At 39.1% G+C, this 18760-nt stretch overlaps 1 long non-coding RNA gene across 2 annotated transcripts in view; it reads left to right on the top strand.

Annotated features, from left to right (window-relative positions):
* LOC108285810 overlaps positions 1-18760 on the top strand; it is a 307857-nt gene that overhangs the window by 280683 nt on the left and 8414 nt on the right. Inside the window, exons 2-3 of one of the 2 annotated variants that reach the window (XR_005196135.1) lie at positions 9027-9114; positions 16559-16683. This is a non-coding gene — a long non-coding RNA (uncharacterized LOC108285810). The remainder of the gene's footprint in view (positions 1-9026; positions 9115-16558; positions 16684-18760) is intronic. The other variant, XR_001817710.2, reaches the window with a different exon arrangement.

Below are 18760 nucleotides of genomic sequence, written 5' to 3'. Positions count from 1 at the left end.
TGTTTTTAAATAATGCATCTTCGTAACCTTTTTAGATGTAACAGCTAAAATCAAATTGAGAAAATTAAGAGAATATTCTGTGATTCTTACTCTAAAAGTATTCCCTTCTATAACTATGTTTCTAAAAATATGGAGCCACTCAAATAATTAGGAATTATCCTTTCTGTTTATACTGCATATTCCAAGACAGTAAGAGAGGAATATTTTCCTCCACAGTTAGTGTCTTTAGAGACAGAATATGACAAACAAATTTTATGCTCTGATAGCTTTCTGGAAATAAAATATTCATATTTTTCTTTATGCCAATAATAATCATGTAGAAAATTGTAAATAATAATCATATAGAAAATACGGAACAAATATAGCATTAAAATAGCAACAAATATGACAAATACCTAGGAATTACCTTAAAAGAAGTATTTACCTGTATGGAGAAAAATACTAAACTTCATTGAGAGGGATATGGGTGATTGAATAAGTGCATTCCAAGTGGGAAAACAAAAATACTCTGTTGATGTCAATACCTTTTAAAATGACGTTTACATTTAATGCAATCTCAAATCTTCAAACATTTGAATTTTTGAGAAGTTTTCTAAAAGAATAAGCTGATATGAATTAACATAAAAAAATTAAGATGCATTATCAAAGATTAGAATATATTTAAAGAGCTATAAAACATGAAACAGTGTGGTATTAGTGTAGGATGGACATTCAGATCAATGAAACAGGGTAGAAATACTAGGAAAAGGCCCATACATAGAAGTTTTTATTACTTGAGTAAAATGACATTTCGAATAAGTGGGGGAAGAAATGAAATTGTTCCGTAACTTAGATGACTGGTTACTTACATTTTAAAAGTTCATGTCTTTACTTGCCCCATACCAGAAGTGCCACAGCACAATGGCTTGCTGGTATTGGGTTACAGGTGAGCTCAGATGTGATCATTTCAGTTGCCTGGGTGGCTGATAAACTCTGACTGTGAGCGACCTCATTTGTTTACCCCCAAGTGCCATGAAAACATGCATTTTTCTACATGCACTGTGATGCAAAATATGCTAGAGAGCACTGTCTTTTACTATGTACCAAAATTAATTCGAAATTGATTTAAAAATTAAATACAAATGAAACAGTAAGGAAACTTTGAGAACAAATATCTTGGGTCTAGGAAGGCTTTGGAAAAATAAAATGAAAGCTAGAAATTATAAAGGAAAACAAAAGAGATTTGGTGAGCTAAAGTGAGTATTTCTGAACCTCTATAATACAAGATTATCAGAACTAAAGGACAAGTCACAAATGGGGAAAACATGTCAGGTAAAGTGTCAAATGAGTGGAAAGATTCTACAAATCTACAGGGAAAAGATAGATACCTACATATTTTGAAAAGGGAAAGGCCTGAACAGGCAATTAACACAAATGATTTTTTTAAGCTATCAATCTTATGAAAAATGTTAAAGATCATTAATAACAAATACATGCAAATTAAAACAGTGAGATTCTCTTATCATGTATCAAATAGGTAGAGATAAAATGATTCATAATTCCCCAGGTCGACTGGAGTGTGAGACATTGAGAACTTTCTTCTTCTTCTTCTTCTTCTTCTTCTTTTTTTTTTTTTTTTTTTTTTTTTTTTTTTTTTTTTTTTTTTTTTTTTTGTTGTGAGACAGAGTTTTGCTCTGTTGCCCAGTCTGGAATGCAGTGATGCTATCTCTGCTCACTGCAACCTCCACCTCCCATGTTCAAGCGATTCTTCAGCCTCAGCCTTCCAAGTAGCTAGGACTACAGCTGTGCGCCACTACACCTGGCTAATTTTGTATTTTTAGTAGAGATGGGGTTTCACCATGTTGGCCAGGCTGGTCTCAAACTCCTGATCTCATGGCCTGCTCACCTCGGCCTCCCAAAGTGCTGGGATTACAGGCTTGAGCCACCATGCCTGGCTGTTGAGAACTTTCAAACAGTGCTAAATAAATTAAACTTCTAAAGGGAAATTTGAAAACAGATTTCCTAGGCCATTATGATTCCTATATGCTATAACCTAGCAGTTGTAGGGATGTATCCTAAGAAAATAATTAAAGATGGGGCCAAAGTTCAACATAAAAAGATGCTCCTTTCAGCATAATCTATAAAAGGGGAAGTTTAAGGAATCTAAATGTGTTTTTAAAAGTTCTTATATATCTTCTACAGCATCAGATTTAGTCACTGAAAGTGTTACAGAAAACACTTACATACTGATAAGAGACAATATTCACAATATAGAGTCAAATAATACAATGCAAGTTGTGAGAGTATAATACTTTTTTCTTTAAAACAACATACAAGTCAACAAACAAAAATAGCAGAAGAGCACATAGTAAAATCTAAATGATGATTGTGTATCAGTGCTGGCTCATAGGTAACCCTTGCTGCTTCTGTAGTTTTCTGTTTTTAAAATTACCTGCACTGAACATATATTCCTTTTGTAACCATTTAAAAGAGATGTTATTAACATATAAAAGTAAAAAAGTTGGCCGGGCCTGGTGACTCACGCCTGTAATCCCAGCCCTTTGGGAGGCCGAGGTGGGCAGATTACCTGAGGTTGGGAGTTCAAGACCAGCCTGAACAACATGGAGAACGCTATCTCTACTAAAAATACAAAATTAGCCTGGCATGGTGGCTCATGCCTGTGATCCCAGCTACTCGGGGGGCTGAGGTGGGAGAATCTCTTGAACCCAGGAGGCAGAGTTTGCGGTGAGCCAAGATTGTGCCATTGCATTTCAGCCTGGGCAACAAGAGTTATAATAAAAAAAAGAGTTATAATTTATTTAGTTTCAACTATGCTTAAACAAGTATGATTCAAATTCCAACCGCATATCAGGGCTAACATTGTCAGAAAATTCAGTCTTCTGATTATTGATTTGCTGCAGTCATAAATGATTGGTACATTTTAGAAGATGACAGGATAAAATAGGATAAAAAGATTCAGAGGAACTTGTGCCTTAGCCAAGACTTCACAAGTCTAGCCTTGCCATTGACTGAGATGCCGTCATCTGAATAAGAAATACCTTGTCCACAGCTGATAAATACTTGATAATTTTTGATATATTATGATTTTAAAAATTTTGACTCTACTTACATTACAGAACACTGCATAATTTATTCTAGAAAAAGAAATAAAAAATTTAAAACTATCATTAATGTTTATATTATGAAAATTTCTATTTCTTTAATGCTATACTTTAATCTCATATGTTAGTAAAGCAATTGATCTGTTTTCAAGATTGTAAGTAAAAGAGGCATCCTTGATCTCAGCTGTCTTTGTGGCACTCTGAAGTGGGATGTGTTGATACAGAATCTAAGAAAATGTAATGATCCATTGAGATGTATTTATTTTTATCAGATGTAGAATAAAGAAATCTGACATTTTCATGAGCAAAATTACAGTGACAATGCACATCCTTATTTGAAGTTTTAAACAGTAGAGGTAAATAATTAGGTTTAAAGAAGAGAAAAGGAGAAAGGGTTTGTGCTAGGGAGTGCACACTGTGTCTTAAAGACTTAGGATTATTCAAATATGCCATCTAACTTAATAGGTTCATTTGAATAAAACTGATCCAGGATAATGTGCAATTTGTAATACCTTTTTATTCGTCCTGGGAAAAGTCTGATGAGTTGCTTTTTATTTTGGAGAGCCCCCTCACTCTCCAGTTGAGCTGTGGCTGCACTTGCACCTGGAATGCACAAGTGGAAGGCCCTCTTGACAAAAGTCCAAGGAACGCCTTAATGGATCATGGTTAGTGTTCCACAGCATGAGTCACTGGTGTTTTGAAGAAGCATCAATTTGGCCATAATATGTTTCCATGGTTCCCACAGTTATCACTGTCTGCCTGGATAATGAGCGCCAATAAAATATGACCTGACTAGATTATAGCAGGGGAAGAATCTGAAGAACACTCTTTTTATAGCTTCTTTTCTTATAAAGCACTTGACTGACTCCCTTTCTAAGGCCATCCTAGAATTTACTGTACTGTGCAGTATGAGGTAATTGGCTTTCAGGATTTCGGGAGGATTTTGTGCTGCAATCAGATCAATACTGTGTGCTTTGCCTGTGTGGTCAGAAGAAAAGAGTAACTGTTTGGGAACTGGAATAAGGCAGAAAAAACCCAGAAAATGACAACTGATGGAGAGGGCATAAACCGGAAAATGCCCATTGCTGCCAATGTCCATAAAATGTACAAAAATTTGCATCTGTTTTGGATTAGTAACAGATGGAGCTGTTAGGTAATAGTAAAAAAATAATCAAGTGTAATCCAAGAGATATACGTTGGAGTGACTTGGAAAGTAGACACACTGCATTCAACCCTCAGCTGCCCAGGGCTAGGGTAGGTGATAGAAGGAGAAGGGGCAGCTTTTCATGCTGCAGTAGTTTAAGAGTCACTCAGTCATCAGGGCATGGTGGCTCACGCCTGTAATCCCAGCACTTTGGGTGGCCGAGGTGGGTGGGTAATTTGAAGTCAGGAGTTTGAGACCAGCCTGGCCAACATGGTGAAACTCTGTCTCTACTAAAAATACAAAAAATTAGCCAGGTGTAGTGGTATGTGCCTGTAATCCCAGCTACTCAGGAGGCTGATGCAGGAGAATCGCTTGAACCCAGGAGGCGGTGGTTGCAGTGAGCTGAGATCACACCACTGTGCTCCAGCCTGGGTGACAGAGCGAGACTCCGTCTCAAAAAAGAAAAAAGTCACTCAGTCACATGTTGGGCCAGGTAAATGACTCAACAACTAAGTATGTTTTCTGTGCCACATACATGGGCTTGTCATTGATAGGAATTCCTATTCTGAATTCCCTTTCATAAAAAGTGCCCCATGATTGGAAGAAGGGGCCCGTTCCCTGCAATGCCCACCCAGGTGCCGCCTCCTCCAAGGCACCCCCCGTTCATTCTTTGCTCTCCCACACCTGGCTTGACTAGCCACTGCCCCTTGGCTTCCCTTGTTGGGCTGGGGCTGTACCAATAGGTTTTTTAGTGTCAGTACTGGCAGGTGAAAGTGACAACATTTTGTTGTCATGAAGGACAGCAAAACCTCAAGCGCTGAGCAGGACAGTACAGCAAGCCCGGCCCCGCTCCTCCCTGGGGCAGTGAAGCCTGGCAGCAGACACCCTTGCTGCTTGAGCTTTTACTGCTGATGAGGCCTGAGTCATGCACAGAAAGTCCCTGACAACAAAAACCACAGGGATGTGTTTTTCTGAGTAGTGTGAAATCCCCTCTAGCAACCACTGATGACAATTGTTGGAAGCCAAGTTTTTTTTTTTTTTTTTTTTTCAAAGGAATAGGATATCTAGATTCAAGAGCTGAACAGAGGGTGTGGTGACTCACACCTGTAATCCCAGCATTTTGGGAGGCCGAAGCAGGAGGATTACTTGAGCCCAGGAGTTTGAGACCAGCCTGGGTAACATAGTGAGACCACATCTCTACAAATAAAAATTAGCTGAGCATGGTGGCACACACCTGTGGTGCCAGCTATTGGGGAGGTTGAGGTGGAAGGATCACTTGAGCCTAGGAGTTTGACACTGCAGTGAGCCATGATCATGCCACTGCACTCCAGCCTGGGCAACAGAGTCAGACCCCATCTCAAAAACAAAACAAAACAAAACTGAGTGGAGGTTGCACAGTGACCATGAAAACTCCTATTTCTGTATTCATATTCAGAAATCCTAGTGAGAAAAGGTGGAGAGTCCCAGAACAGGGATGCCATCTTGATCTGAAATTTTCCAAATGTTTATGTCTAGATAGAGAGCTCTGGCGATGGCCAAATTATTTTATCACTTGCTAGTTGTGAACCTTGAGCTACTTGCCACCTTTCAATTACAGTTTCTCATCTATAAAATGGGAATAATAATGATTCCTACCATGCAGTAGTGAAGCTTAAACAAGATGACACATCTGATATATGGCATAAGATAGAAACTCAATAAATGTTATTTATCAGTACTATGATTTCGGGGAAACAGAATATTTTCTAATTACTACACATTTTCTAGCTGTTATATGGATAGTTGCTTTTATTCAGAAAAAAAATAACCTTCATGCAGTGCTTTTATTTCCCTAGGGGCTATTAAAATGTCTAATCCTATTATAAGGACTTCTGCTTTCAGCCTAATAGATACACTCAGAAATGGAATGGACTCTGGGGCAGATAGGGCTATGGATGTAATGACATCAGGTACATAATGAAGCCCACTTTGGCAGATCTGAAAATACCCTCTGCCCTGTCTAAACCACTTGGCAAGTCCAAATCAATCAAGCTACACAGCCAATAAATAATTTCCGGGCTCTTAAGTCTGTTTTCATTAAGTCCTTAGCAATAATGTATTGAGTTCCATATGGGAAATGTTACATGCTAGCTGCTTTGGGACTGTATAAACATGTGTAAGACACAGTGTGGTGATCCTCAGGAGAGTACAGATAGTAAGAAAAATATTACATGAGAAAACAACCACAATAAAAGTAAATGTGAAAACTGCTACAAGAGTTAAACACAGGAGCTCAAATACTTCACTCTCTTCCAAAAAAGATGTGTGGATTTTGCTGGGTAATTATGCATTGAAGAAAAAGGACCTCAAGGAGGAGCCAGTGGCATAAATAAAAGTGTAAAGATGATCTGTAAAGATCTATAAAGAAGGGAAGAAAACAGCCTAAAAAGGCTGAGAATACCCAAACTCAGAACGCCTCTCCCTCTACAGGGGATCACAGTTCCTCATCAGCAACAGAACAAGGCCTGATGGAGAAAGACTGTGTTCCATTAGCAGAAGCAGACTTTAAAAAGTGGATTATAAGAAACTTCTGGGAATTAAAAGAACTTGTTCTAACCCAATGCAAAGAAACTAAGAACTTTGAAAAAAGGTTTGACAAAATGTTAAAAATAACACACAATTTAGAGAGGAATATAAGTGAATTAATGGAGCTGAAAAATACAACACGAGAACTTCGCGAACTATGCACAAGTTTTAACAGCCGAATTGATCAAGCAGAAGAAAAGATATTAGAGGTCGAAGACCAACTTCATGAAATAAAACAAAAAGACAAGATTAGAGAAAAAAGGATTAAAAAGAACGAGCAAAATCTCCAAGAAATATGGGACTATGTGAAAAGACCTAATCTATGTTTCATAGGTGTACCTGAATGTGACGAAGAGAATCAATCCAAGCTGGAAAATACGCTTCAGGTTATTATTCAGGAAAACTTTCCCAACCTAGCAAGGCAGGGCAATATTCAACTCCAGGTAATACAGAGAACACCACAAAGATATTCCTCAAGAAGACCAACCTCAAGGCACATAATCGCCACATTCACCAGGGTTGAAATAAAAGAGAAAATACTGAGGGCAGCCAGAGAGAAAGGTCAGGTTACCCATAAAGGGAAGCCCATCAGACTCACAGCAGATCTCTCAGCAGAAACCCTACAAGCCAGAAGAGAGTGGGGGCCAATATTCAACATCCTTAAAGAAAAGAACTTTCAACCCAGAATTTTACATCCAGCCAAACTAAGCTTCATAAGCGAAGGAAAAATAAAATCTTTTGTGAACAAGCAAGCACTCAGATTTCATCACCACCAGGCCTGCTTTACAAGAGCTTCTTCATATATATTGTTATTAATTCTGAATTTAAATCGACTAAATCCCGCAATCCAAAGACACAGACAGGCAAAAAAAGCCAAGACCCATTGGTATGCTACATCCAGACCCATCTCACATGCAAGGATACACAAAGACTCAAAACAAAGGGATGGAGAAAAATTTACCAACAAAATGGAGAGCAAAAATAAATAAATAGAAAGCAGGAGTTGCAATTTTTGCTGATAAAATAGACTTCAAAGCAACAAAGATCAAAAGAAGCACAGAAGGATATTACATAAAGATAAAAGGATCAATGTAACAAGATGAGCTAAAGATCCTAAATATATATGCACCCAATACAGAAGTACCCAGATATATAAGACTTATAAAGAGACTTGGACTCCTGCACGATAATAGTGGGAGACTTACAGATCAATGAGACAGAAAGTTAACATCGATATTCAGGACTTGAACTCAGATCCGGAACAAGTAGACTTAATTAACATTCATAGAACTCTCCACTTTAAATACACAAAATATACACTCTTATCAGCACTACATCACACGTATTTACAGGTTTAAATGAAATATTGGTTGGCTACTTGTTAATTATTTTCTTCCCTCATTTTTTTTTATGTCTCTATTATTAAACATAATTACAGACATACCCATTTTTAGACTGCATTCTAGCCCGGGCAATAAAGCAACACCCCTGTTCTCTCTCCCTCTTCCTCTTCCCCTTTCTTCCTTTCCTTCATTCTTTTTTTTTCTTTCTTTTTCTTTTTTTTAAATCTTTTTCTTTCTTTCTCTCTTTCTTCCTCTAGAAAAAAAAATGGAAACTCATCATTCCTTTTTCTAATCCTTCTCTTACATTCTTTAGGCTACTCTAGTCAAAAAAAAAAAAAAAAAAAAAAAAAAAAGAAAAGTGTAAAGATGCTAAAAATAATTTCAGTAATAATAAAAATAACTGACTTACATTTCATACGATGTGCCAAGTAACATATGTATACATCAAGTCAAATGGACACAGCATAGGTAAGTGCTAGGTAAAATATATGCATATTATATATATGCAAATATATATTTAGATCAAATGGATGTTAGAGAATGTGTTGTAAGGTAGGCAAGGGATTAAGCTGCAAAGTAACCTGTGGTTAAAAAAAAAAAAAAAGGATTTCAAAGTCTTCTGAAATGTCAGAACTCCCTACCAGGAATACAGAGTTTTCTGAAACATGGGTGACCCTCTGGCTGTGGCATCTGGTGGCAGATCTGGGATTAAGAACTTCACAACCGTCCTCTGAGGGAGGTGGTGAGTGCACTGTTATGTCCACTTTGCAGGTGATCAGAATGAGGCACAGGACTTTAGTCCACTTCAGAGCTGGAATTAGTATACACATCATACTTGGCTGACTTCCAGTGCTGTTCTCCTCTCATATCCAGGTTCTTACCCAGTGGCTCTGCAGCACCTCATGTTGTTGATTCTAGAATGAAACAGACAAAACTTTGATGTCCAAAGATCACATAACAGGTAAGTGGCAGCAAGCCCAGTATGCTTGGGCTACTTGTACTGCATGTAAATTGCAGAAATGATAGTGGTTGAGGTTATGTAATATTTACTTGCAAGGAGTGATAGGGTTGGCTTTAAAGGACTTGGAAGAATACAAGAATCTGAGTGCTAATAATTCATCAGACATATAATTCCAAAAGTGGGAGACACTTTGAGACCATATCTTATTTCTTTATTTTACTAGTGAGAAAACCAAAGATCAAAGAGATCAGATGAACTGCCAAAGCCATACAAAGAGTGAGTGGGGCAGGCCCATGCCTCTTTACTCTTGGGCCAATGGGGACTGCGGGTCTAGGCAATTGGTCTTCTAGAAGAAGCATTCAAAGTGGCAACAGATGAGTTGGGAACTGGAAGGGTGGGTTAAGCACGGCCCTGTGTGTGCAGAGGGGAAGCTGGTCCTAGAAAAAAACTCCAGAACATTTGCTAGAATAGGGATATAAATATGAAATCATAGAGCATCCTACCTCCTCCCTGAGATACTGCCTCTAATTTTACAAAATTTCTCTCTCGATGAAGACGTAGACAAAGGTAAGTAGCCTTGAGTATGCTTGATTTTTCAACCCAGCATGATAGAAACGTCAACAAATTTTATTAGATTTAAATGGGATTGATTGAATTAAGTTCTCTACCTAAGAAAAAGTGTGAGTTCGGTGTCATACATTAAAATTTGGCTTTAGGAAGAATGAGATCATGTTCTTTACAGGGACATGGGTGGAGCTGGAGGCCGTCACCCTTAGCAAACTAACACAGGAACAGAAAACCAAATACTGCATGTTCTCACTTATAAGTGGGAACTAAATGATGAGAATACACAGACACAAAGAGGGAAACAACAGATGCTGGGGCCTACTTCGGAGTGGGGATGGGCAGACAGAGGATCAGAAAAAATAACTGTTGAGTACTGGGTTTAGTACCTGGGTGACAAAATATCTGTACAACAAACCCCTGTGACACAAGTTTACCTACATAACAAACCTGGCTGGGTGTGGCAGCTCACGCCTGTAATCCCAGCACTTTGGGAGGGATCCAAAGCTTGGTGATTCCTAGGTAGGTTGAAGAGACATGTAACTGTTCTGGGAAAGGAATAGAACAGGACGTTTTGCCACTTGAAGTTTTCCCCCTCTGTGCCCTGAAAAAAAAAAAAAAAAAAAAAAAAAAAAAAAGGAAACAAAAAAAAAAAAAAAAAAAAAAAAAAAAAAAAAAAAAAAAAAAAAAAAAGAAAAAAAGAAAAAAAAATGGTGTGGAATCCTTGCGGCTTCAGAGAAGCAAGAAACTAAGGTCTAAACTTTGTGTTTGAAGTGAGGATAACTTTATCTGGATGACTTAAAGATCTATTGGCAAGAATGCAAACTAAGTCTCCCAAGGAGAAACCTACAAGGAGTGGGGTCAATTGCTCTGTTGACTGTGGTGCAGCCAAAAGCCTTTGAGTGTTAGCCGGGGAGGGCTGGTTCAGGTTCTGCAGATCCAGTTTCTGGCAGTAGAGCTGGAGTCAGCATCACTAACTAGTGCACTGACCAGACTTTCCAGTTTTTTGTCTCTCCAAGCGTTCTTGTACAGAATAAACCCTTTGGAATGAATAAGTCCATACTGTTCTTGGACCAGGCAGTAAGAGGGAACCTGAATAAGGTTATACCAGATATTTTTCTAAAAAACAAATTGTGGAAACTGAAAAAATTGAGGGAGGAGGCATACCAGAGAAAGAAATGTGATTTTATTTAAACTACACGCTGAAAAATGTGACCCATCTCGGCTACCTATGGATGTCATTAGTTGGGCTCATCTGCGGATACATTCTGAGATTCTCTAGTTCAATATTTGGAGGTGCACATGGACTTGAAACATGTTGGTTGATACTATGCTGAAATGGGCAGCCTGGGAAGGATTCTGTGCGGGGCATGCCAGGAGCTTTGTGACTCTCCAGGGAGCAGCTGCTAGAGGGAAACTCTTCTTGCTCTTTTTCCACAGATACTGGCTTATTTTAGAGGAGACTGTTTTCAAACAAAAATGGCAGAAAGGACCCCTTTGTAACACGAGCATTTCTTTAGGGGAAATGAGCCTCCCTGTGACCTAGTACTTAAGAGCTGCCTCCATGATGATTTTCTCTGGACCTCACAAATGCCACTTCTTTTGACAGTTCAGGTTGAGTATTAACAGAAACCTATGTGTGAGTAACACGTAACCACAAATATCATGTTGTCTAGTTAGAGGATAAATATATACAATTATCCCCTGTAATTAAGGTCACAGGGGAAATGTAATAAAAGTTCAATTATTTTGGCAAATTTGTTATGTCTAAACATGCATTTGCTTTTTATACTCTATGGTGTAGGCCCCATGAAGATGATTTAAGGTGTTGTGGTCTCTTCTTTGGCTAATTTATGTGCTCAGAGAATATGCATCTACTCTGACCTCACCTGCTAACTTGCAAAGTGGCTTTTCTATTCCCAGAAATTCATAGCTGTGTGCAGAATAGCCTTTGAGACTTAGAGGTAGATAAACAAGTTGGTTTTCTTCACTCCCATATTAAACCTGTGTGCGGCACTTTCTAGAGATGCTGCATAAAAGATAACTAAAGAGGTAGGAGGCTGAGGCGGGAGACAGCTTGAATCCGGGTGGCAGAGAATGCAGTGAGCTGAGATTGTGCCGCTGCACCACAGCCTGGGCGACAGAGCAAGAATCCATCTCAAAAAAAAAAAAAAAAGAAAGAAAGAAAGAAAGGAAAGATAACTAAACAGCTAACTGATAGGTTTTCTCTGTCGTTTCTTAAGTAATTACTTTTTGGGTGACTATGTCTGTTCATAGCTTAGAATCACTCAATAGGTTAAGTGAGTGTGTGGAAGTAAATGAAATCTCATTCATGGAAATAAACTTGAAATATTGAACTGATGATGCATGTGGCTAGACAAATACACTTTGCAAACCAGCTAAAGTTTTGAGCTTCTCATTGAATAGATCCGTTTCACTTTAACTGTGCTTTTCATGCCAAGGGCTGTTAGCCGGGTTTCTGACAGATGTCAGCAATGCAACTTAATACAAATGCCTGAATGATCCTTCCTCCTGGCTGTGCTGCAAACCGTATCAAGTTTCTGATGCCCAGACCAGAATACTTAACAGTTCTTTTATGCTCTCCATGTCATTTAGTTTAACACAAATTCATATTCAGAAGATTTAGCTATATATGCTGTGACTCCTTAGAAAACCTGAAGACCTGATGACCCTTAAAACCTAAACAGGCTCTAAACACTGCTATGTTATAGAGTGCAGGACCTGCAGGGACAGGCAGGTCCCAGGTTACCTTTTGTGACCAAGGCCACATATATAGTGACCTTGGCCCCATGTATTGACTATGCCTCATGTCATATTTGGGCCTCTGAAAGTCAGCTGCATTCCCTGGTCAGCCTCAGGACCATATCACAGGATGACGTAGCCAAGAGATACATGAGGACCACCAGTTCCCATGATGTTGGCTCTGCACACTCATGCGACACCATTTAAATAATTCACGGAAATCTATCCCCTCTTCCCAGGAGTTGAACTTCTGCAGCTGGCAGACTCCCTGCATGTTTCCTGGGAAGAGCTCAGGGACATGAGAATTCATTTAGTGGAGCGTAACCCAGCTCTTAGCCTCCATCCCACAGATCCACACACTGGAGTAGGGGAGAGGCCACAGGTGTTGTCCGGAAAGGTGAAGGGCCAAGCACAGCGTCCTTGAACTGCATCCTGGACCTGTGCTGACCATTCCACCCCCAAGTAATTGTGGGATGATGTGTTCCCTTCTTTATAGGCAAAGTGGGTTATGGGAATTATTTTATGAAAAGTACCTGGGAGTGTTGCCAAGCTCATTTTTGGTTCATTACACCATCTATTATTAATACATCATTATCACATAACGATTGTGTGCTCTGATCTTTCCCTCATGTCTAGTCTGATGGTTTTTCTCTGTTTTTGCGTGTGCAGGCAGTGTAACTGGATCATGGCTCTTGCTGAGTTCAAAATTTATCTTCTGAATATCAGCAGAAAGACTCTTTCTGGTGAATGAATGCAGATCTTCTGAGCAACTATTGATTGACTTTGTCATTAGACTCACTTTTCAAAACATAGTAAAAAAGAAAAAGAAAATTAATATTATGTGGTTAAGTCTTAGCAACTGGGAAGAAACGTAAGGTGAAATGAAATGGTAACGGTAAATGAATGGGAAGAACCTGGGAGAAGGTAACCATGATAATCATAATGAACCTGATAAAAAGAGAGAATAACACAATATATAGTAATAATGAGAGGAAAAGGTAGGTCCAATAGCATGACTACAGGCTTTGAAAAGTAAAGACAGCTCAAAAGGAACAAAATTCTCAAAACATTCTAATTGTACAATCCTAGATCACCTTCATAGGAGGACAGTTTAAGAAACGGGCAGCCGGAGAGGGCTGGCTGTCTATTTTTAGAAAGAATTTGGCCACAAAAAGGAAGTATCAGCACAAAAAGACGAGTCCATTTCTACCTACACATGAGGGGTAGTGTTTTCCAAAAAGACCAAAATGTGGCGTAATTTTATCCACCTTTGTAACTCCAGTACCCACTATAAGTGTGAGGCCCCCACAAATGCCTACCATTGATTCTGTAGTTCGGAGAGTTTGCTCCCAGGTTCATATGAGAAGGTATGGCTGTATGGTATCTGGGATTTGCTTCAAAACAATCCAGGGAGGAGACAGATGAGGTGAGGGTAATGATGAAATAATACTGACCACAATTTGATATATTTACAGCTGGGTAATAAGTACTAAGGCGTTCATTACTGTATTATATCTACTCTTGTATGTTTGAAATCAAAATCAAACCATATCTCTCAATTTAAAATAGGGTGTAGTTTGCTAAAAAAAAAGTTCCACTTGAAATATATAAATGCAGATCTTTAAAAAAGAAACACACCGGATCAGAAAAAGTAAAACCCTTAGGAAAGGGCGATTTGAATTGAAGCATAGGTCACACATTTGATTTGCAGTGGAGCGAAGCAGCAAATCTGGTACTCGGGAAACTTACTCTGGTAACTCTCTGGGAAAGACAGCTCTGTTTTGTGGCTGACTTTCAGTCAAAGGGCATGGGTGTCAAAGGGAGCTCAGTGTTTTCTGGGTCTCTAGAGGGGAACCAATCAACCAAAGTCATACAACAGTATATGTTTACTGAAAACAAAAACTTTCCATTCAGTTGGGGCTATGGAGCTATACAAGGGGCTTTTCTCAAGGTTTTAGGCAGACCAGGTGTGGATGAATGCACTAGTAGAAGTTTGATGGCCACCGGGTAGGGATGCTGCAAAGAGAATTTCTGTATCAGCTCAGAGCCTGGACTAAACGACCTTGAAGCTCCCTTCCCACTGCATGATGCTCTAATTCTGCAATGAGATGATCCTTCCTGTTTAGGCACATAACTCATAACTCTTGTAGGAGGCATGTCATTTGTCACACATCATGAGTACCCGATTTAAAGAAAAACACACTTGATTTTCAAATAAAAACTTAGATAGTCCTTTACCAACAAGAAACTTAAAGATTCAAATTATTAATGCTAAATAACTAGTGTTAGTAAGTTGGGCTTTAATCCACTTATACCGAATCCCTAGAAACAGTAAGGTGTTTGGATAGTAAGGGAGGCCAAGGCCTGTGCAAGTGCTGAGTGCTTGGATGGGCTTGGTGCCTCCAGCCTCTCTCCTCTCTTTCCTGGGAGCTGTTCATGACATGCTGCCTTCGAGTTGTTCTTCCTGCATGGAAAACAGCTAGAAAGGTTTGGATGCCCACCTTGCAGAGTCATTTTTGAACTTAAAGCAACATGCAACCAATCCCAGTGATTTTTCTTTAAGCTTTATTCCTAACTGCAGTACAAAGATTAATTTTTCTCAAAAAATGAATTCTTGTGTAAACAAACAAATGGATCTGAGGGCAGGGGTGAGCATTCTGAAATGGCACAGTATAACCAATGTAGGTCAAAGGCCTCATGGCCTCAGACTGAAGGTGCCCACTTTTCAGGACCTCAGCTAGCCTTGCAATGCATGATTGGGAAGGATATGGTGCTAGCCCTCCAAAGATCTGGAAGGGACTCCGTTCTGTCCCATGATATTATTACGCTTTCTCTCTTTCTTCTCCAGTTGTCAATGACATGAATCTTTGCTCCTTTCTTCATGGAATATTTCTGATCTAATAGCCCCTACATTTCAAATGATGGATATAAACACCAGATGAGTATTACAGGAAAGCTGGATTGCTCTGCAGTGAGTGAAATATGGAAAGGCCTTTCCCCACCAAGCAGCAGGCCAAATTGTAACAGGAAGATGAATTTGAAATAAAATGGTTCATAGATCAGAGGTGATGCTGCCTTTTTTAAAGCATGAAAGTGTTCCTTCTGCAGAATGAGGCTCAAGCAAAAGAGAAACATGAATAATTTGATATTTATTTATTATGTTATAATCTGCTTTAATCCATTAAATGTATATGACATATATACACATGTATAGATGATACAGCAATATGATTCTTTAAAAGGCTACATATTTAATATGCTTTGACTATTGACCCAGAGCAAATCTGGCTTGTTCCTGCTGATAAATCATCCCCAGCCCTTAAGCTCTGTAGAGCTGACTTTAAATAGGCACCTGGTCTCAGATTTTGCTGGATTTCCGGTGTGACAGAAGGAAGGGCACTGTACTTGTTACTCAACTGCGTCTCCTCTTTCACATTTCAGGCCGTATATTTCCATTAATTAACGCACACTGTCTTCAGCTCACTCCTCCATCTTCCTTTCAGCACCTGGTTCACAATTTTGCTTCCCACACCACCGCTGACAACATCCTTGTACTGGTCAGTTTATGAGCATTCTGGCACCTTACCATTGAACATATAACACCCTGTGTGGAAGTTTTTGTAAATACATCTTCATCTCCCTGCACATTATAGTACCTTGAACTTGGCATTTCCCATGCAGAAACCATACTGAGGCACTGTGGGTAACTCAAGCTTCACAAATATTTGCTCTGACCCAATGTGTGGCAGGGCAACTTTCATCTCAGATTCACCATCCTTACCATTCCTGCCACCTTTATTCCTCCCTGGAGTCCAGCATCTACCAAGGCTGTGCTAGTGGAAGAGGGCTTTTGAAATGCAATCAGGCTGAGAGGAAGATGCATTTTTATTTTATGAAAGTTCAGGAGAAATTGGCCGGATGCTAATCTCAGCGCAACACATCTGCATATCCCTTTGTCTCTCCCAGAGGCCAGATCACTATGAGGGCTCTGCTGTCTTTGCCAACCTTCAAGTAATCAGTGGCTCTTGTCCAGCAGTGGCTCAAACTCCTGGCCATTCACCCCAGGGACAGAAGCCAGTGGAGGAAGCAGTGATTGTTATTTACTTTTCTTTGGCAGGTGGTGATCAGATGGGCGTAAAAGATGAAAAAAAGAGAGAATGCATGGCAACAAATGGTGCTGCTCTCTGTGCAAAAACTAAGGCCCTATGACCATGAATGGAGCCAGAGGGAAGGTTGGAGCAGGTAAGGGACATTATTTCCAAATCACCATTCCCCTTTAGACTTTGAATGTTTTTGGTGTTTCATTAAATATTGTTACAGGTCCTCTAAGATTCCACATAAACATTTAGCCAGCCAACAGTTAAGTCTACCTCCCATGGCAAGTGATGAATGTTGAGATGCTAATCGTGAATGGCACAATCTCAAGGTCTAGGTAAAGTGCAATGTTGGACAAGAAGGGACTGAGAAAGGAAAAGAAGACATTTCCAGAAGAAGGTGCCAAAGTAGGGCTCCAGGCCAATCTGTTGAAAGCCAATTTATTAAAATTTAACTTAATGAATGACCAATTTACTAACTCATTGAGGAATTTTGCTTGTGAGTTTGTGTTTAGTTCCTACCCCTGCTTCTGAACATGACCCTGCCTCTGTAACAAAACTGTCTGGGCAAACTTCAGAGACAGGGACAGGGTGAAGATGGAAACAAAACTTTCTAAACGTCCTTATAATTTCACAAATTGGGCATTTGGCAAATTGTTTTTCAGTAAATTGACTCGCTTCCCCAAAGCACGGCTACCCTCTCATTGTGTCTGTTTTCTAGCACAGGTTCCTGCTGCTTTCACATGCAGTTAAAATAAGGAGGGATGACATTCCCAAGGGCATGCACATATGCACACCACAAGGTGACATGTGCACACCCGCACACAACCCACTTCCTGGGTTTCTGTCACAAGGTGAAGAAAGCCTTCTCAGAAGTCATCCCCTTCCTTCACGCTACAGTCTTGCCTTACGTTAGGCTACCTTGGGAAAAAACGTCACCAGAATTCTGGTGCTCAGACTTTCAGAGCATGGTAGGTCTTTAAGTCATAATAATTGGGTAATCAAATTTAAGACTAATTCCGACCTGGATCCCCTCTCTCTAATTTTCTTGGCTGTAAATCTATTCAGGCTGCTCTAAAAACAAAACAAACAAACAAGAAAACCCATACATCGAATGGCTTATACGCGAGAGAAATTTATTTCTCACGGATCTGGAGGTTGGGAAGTTGAAAATGAAGGTGCTGGCAGAATTGATGTCAGGTGAGAGCTCACTTGCTGGTTCATAGACAGCTGTCTTCTTACTGTGTCCTCAGCCAGTAGCTGGCAAGGGAGCACTTGGGGGCCTGTTTTAGAAAGGCACTGATCCCATGCTCCACTCTTGTGGCCTAATTACTTCCCAGCCTTACCTCCTGATACCATCACATTGAGGATTAGATTTCAACATATGGATTTTGGGAGAACACAAACAGTTAGTCCACTGCAGGTCCAGAGTGCCCATAAAAATATCCATCTATGCAAGGGACATTACTTCAAGTCTTAAATATGCCACACTCCACCACTACAGTTCCCTGGTTTCTTTACTGCTACTCACTCTTAGTTCTTTGTTGATTACATCAAAATTGAAGACCTTTGGAAAGATCCTTAAAGGAGTCTGAAAAAAATCAAGAGAAAAAGGCACAGGAATGCAAATTAGAACAACAATAAAATACTATTTGTAACCTATAAAATTGTCAAAGCACATGAAAAGGAACTCTACTGGTATTGACTCCTAACCATTGGTGAAAATACAAATTGGCACAGTGCTTCTGGAAGACCATTTGCAAATACATGCTGAGTAGTTTTAAATATCCATTGATCTTCAATTTTTCTTCTAGGTATTTTTCCCAAGGAAATAGAAATGTATGCAAAAGTTATCCAAGTTTACAAGACTAAAATAGAAAATAGCTTTAATATCTATCCTTACTAAATTAACTGAATATATTTTGTTACATTCATATGACATGATATAGAAATACTATGCAAATATTTAAAATTATCAAAATATTTTAAGTGAAAGAAACAATAGATTGTTAATCTATATATAATACTATAACACTTTCTAGTATAGAATGTATAATGTTAGAAAAATACCATTACTTGATGTACTAAATTAAATAACAATTATAGATAGTTAAGAGATTATAAGTGCAGGTTATGCTTTTTTTCTAAATCTGTATTTTCCAAATTTTTAAGTTAACATGTTTTCAGTGAAGGAAGCCTGGTTTTGAATTCTTATAATTCTTTTA

The sequence above is a fragment of the Cebus imitator genome, unplaced genomic scaffold (assembly GCF_001604975.1).
Source record: "Cebus imitator isolate Cc_AM_T3 unplaced genomic scaffold, Cebus_imitator-1.0 Scaffold307, whole genome shotgun sequence".
NCBI classification, from domain to species: Eukaryota; Metazoa; Chordata; class Mammalia; order Primates; family Cebidae; genus Cebus; species Cebus imitator.
The sequence above is the reverse complement of the archived record's forward strand: the minus strand, read 5'-3'. Positions and strand labels throughout refer to the sequence as shown.